Genomic DNA, 4,144 nt, shown 5'->3' on the forward strand with positions numbered 1-4,144 from the left:
CTGAACCAACACATCTCTGGCAGCATGGCCAGAAACCAGTCACAGCGATGAAAGACCACACCAAATCCTCCTCCTGATACATGACATCACTTAAAGACAAGATAGTTACACTGGTACTTGCCTAGACATGGTGGTATTGTTACAATTACCTAAGATACAGTACGCCTCTGTATATGGCATCCTGTATCGTATATGCACATACAGTGCAGTAGAGGAAATCACACCAGAGTTAAGAATCAACTATTCTAGCACATTCAACTATTCGACAGTTATTCCAGCACACTTGCAACTTCAGTGCAACAAAGCTGTACAGCACCTGCTCTCAGCAGGACAAGCCATCTGCAGTCAAGTGCTGCAGATGCTCCCAGGAGCGACCGAGGATTTGCACTGCCTAATTCAGGAGAGAAATACCACTCACCAATAACAGCACAATATAACCCTGGCACCACCAGTTTCCTAGCACTTTGTTCAAAAGAAATCAGGAACAAGGCAAACCTATAGAGGACATCTACGTGCAACTGGCCCCAGTTCTCCCCTAAATGCACCCCAGCAGCTAGCGCTGCTGCAGCATTCATAGCTGCAGTGTTCACTCACAAGAAGGTGGGCTTTCAGGTCACTTTTGTAGAGGCCCACCACGCTAACAGTAGAACAGGCCAAGCCTATCTTGATCTCCAGAACCATCAGGTTGTCCAAACAGGTCTCAGCCTTGCTAACATGCCTGGTCATAAAAGCAGCATCATCCCAGTACACCCCAGAACAAGGTGTGGAGATGCGCAGCCTAGCACCCACCTTCTCCCAAGCAGCCTCCTGTCGCACAAAGCTGGAAAACAGCAGCAGCTTGAGGCTAATTCCGAAGTTAGGCCCTTCCCTCAGGACCAGCAAGGCTCCAGGTGGACTGCAGGAGAACCCAGCTGCAAATGATGCTTTCTGCAACACCAGCTGGGCAAAACATTTATGTTTAAGCAACAGGTCAGCTTTTCCACCCTCAAACAGAACTACTACGTATTTCACTTTGCAGGAATTCTCCCACATTTTCAGGCCTCCATTCTTCCAGGTGACTTTCTAAGTGTCAGTATAGTTTCTCCCATATAGCAGATGGAATTCTCACCTTGACAGAATCCAAACCCAAGCAGGAAGCTGCATCACTTTGCTTTCCCATGGTTCTGGAGACACCAAGACTGCCCCCTTCTCTTGCCATTTCTCTGTTCTCATGCCTCCATACATTTCTTCCAGTTACAACCAGAATACATTACTTGTTCAAGCTTAGTTTCTGTATTTCCTCAGAAGCCTGCATATGCCCTGTTCCCCCCGCCTTCCAAAATATTTAATTCGGAAAAATGTTCTTTGACACACTCTGTCAACCTCAGCTGTGCTTGCAGACAGCCTTCAAAGACACAGTTCTCTTTGCCTCCTCTTTCCCCATTTCAGTAAAATAACTCGTAAGGGCTACTGCTCTGAAGAGAACTCTAGCCCTGCTTTAAGTTCAAGGCAGGAGAGATGTCAAGGGAGTGGGTTCCTGAAAGTTTTACCACTGTAATGCAGCTCTACACCCTGCATCAGCACCTGCTGCGCTCTTACTAAGGGTCAGAGAGTCCATCTGCCCAGCAAAGGTGTTGGTAAACTGTTTCTGACCAGAGCTGTTTGCAGGAAGAAAGCCCTCATTTCTAAGACTTGGAGAAGTTATCCAAATGAGATTCAGATGGAACACCTCAGGCCTAAGCCTGCAAGGAGACTGTTAGTTGTTGCTGATACTTGATTTTGCCAAGCATTTACAGCTTAGATTAGCAGAAAAAACTGACTACAGCTCTGCTAACTACTCAGAACTGCAAAGACCAAAGGAACAAAGAGTGATTGTCAGTTTAACACTGCCACTGGAAAACTGCATGAAGCAACAGCAGGAAAGCTCCAAGAGAGAGAGAGGATAAGGGGAAAACATAGCAGCTAATACCACTTCGACTTGAGCTGCCGCAACATCCACATGCAACGACACGGCTGCAACCTGGGGGGGCCCCACAGTCTTTCACCAAGCCTCTGTTTTACAATAAAAACTAACTGTGGACTGAAAGCAGAGTCCCTTTGTGGGGGAGAAGCAGAGATGCTTGATGAAAGTCTGAGCGCTCCCAAGCTACTGGAGATGAATGACAAGGCTAGACTTCTCACAAGGGCATAACTTGCTCCTCACCAGCCTTTCACCCTCATCTCCTGGCTAGAAAGGTTAATTGCCTGTAGCACAGGACACAGCCCTCATTTGGTCTTGCTCATACAGACTCTGCAGATACCAGCTACTCCCCCTCCCCTGCTCACCATATCAGAAAGATCAACTCATTAACTTTGTACAGCATCAGACAGCTGGCAACTCAACTTTGGAAAAGTCAGGAGATAACAGACACTTCTGGTTTAGAAAGTAAGACACATGAAAGCTCCTTCTACTCCCTGCCAGCAGAGGTGGGATTTTGGGGTGGGTTTGGGGGTTTTAGAAATTGTTTTTCCTTGTTTTGACTTGCCAGATTCTTGCTATCCAGAGATCAGTGAGAAAGCCAGCTTTCCTAAGCAGGGCTGGAAAAATAACTCAAGACACTTTTGCTAGGATGTTACCTTAAAGTTTGAGAAGCAGCCTTACCCTCGCTGGCCTCTAGCTGATCAGCTTCTGGTAAAGCAGAAGCTCTAATCTTCTCCCTTGGTTTTCTAACCAAACACCGCCACTTACCTCATCTACCCCAGACATGACAAAAGCATTTCCTTGCTCTTATGCTCACTTAGCATTTTGATAACATTCTGCATGTTTCACTGAGGTTTTACCAAAATAGTGGATAACAGCAGAGATGCCCCAACCACGACATGCAAATTGAACGTCTAGCTCCAGCTTCCTCCACTTCCCGTCCCTCTGATCCACTGCAGGAACAACCAGCACATGAAACTGGGACACTGCTGCTGGGTCACTATTAGGAGTACATGAGTAAGGGAAGGTGGAGACGTCAAGGAGTCCCTGGCCCTCTGCATCACCTTGTTTAAAGGCTTTGCCCCCTAACCCACTCCAGAACTGGTCTTCCTACTTCACAGGAAGAGGAAGCGACTCTCCCAAAGGCCGGAAAAGCCTGTTTCACTGCCTCACTCCTCTTGTGCTGTGGAGCCTAACGCTTCTGGTGGCAAAAGTTGCAGCATCTCTTCCCCTTACTGGACCCAAACAGACCAGGATAATTTTAGCTAGGCCTCCCTGGAAGCACGACGCGCGTTTACAGATAACCAGCATAACCTTGCTTATAGAGGAATTGCTAGCATCAGCAGCCTTACTCAGGTGGCAGTTTAGCAGCTAGCACAGATATTAAATTGAGGAACAGCAGTATCATGACATCTAGGAGATAGGCTGGATCCAGAGGGCTCAGCTAAACCTCCTACATGCATTTTATAGCACTTGCAGCATCTTTACTACAAGGAAGAGCTGTGCCAGGGATCACTGATGGGGAAGACACCTGGGCTGTGGCCCCAAGAAGCTGTCACCCCTAACAGCCACCCACTCCAAGAGAGCCCTTCAGCCTCACCTCTCTGATACCAGTTTTAACCTTGTGCTCTGCAACATTCACCTATTCCAAACACCATGAGAACTGCCACTAAGAGCAGACATGCTTACGCACATTTTGAATCACGCAGAGCCGAAATGCTAACTGAACATTCCCCAAACACACCCCAGCCTCCCTCAGAGCTGCTACAGGGACCACTAGCTGTTTTCACAAGCTGCAACAGATGCCCGTAGCTCCCCAAGCCCATTGTTTACACTCTCCCATGCTTGCTGGGACCTCCCCACAAGAGCAACACATGCTGTCAACACCGTGCAAAGGCACAGCTGAACGATCAGGTTTGGCAGTCAAAGTCCACTCTGCTGTGGGGAAGGAAAACCCTGGCTCCACACTCCCTTTTCCCCACACCCCCATCCCTCGCACAGCTACATCGTAAATCAAATTAAAAAAAATTTTGGGAAACCTGTGGCTTGTGTTCTCCTCCCCTATCCCCTCCTGCCTGGGCTAGTTTTCAGCTGAACCATTCCCCTGGCCTACTCTACAGACAAGAACAAACACCAGCACTAAGGAAAGAACACGACGGCATCTCGGCTTACGTGAGTTGTCCAAAGGCAACCTGCCTTTTGGGT

Source organism: Egretta garzetta, unplaced genomic scaffold (genome assembly GCF_000687185.1).
Source record: "Egretta garzetta isolate BGI_Z169 unplaced genomic scaffold, ASM68718v1 scaffold60, whole genome shotgun sequence".
Taxonomy (NCBI): domain Eukaryota; kingdom Metazoa; phylum Chordata; class Aves; order Pelecaniformes; family Ardeidae; genus Egretta; species Egretta garzetta.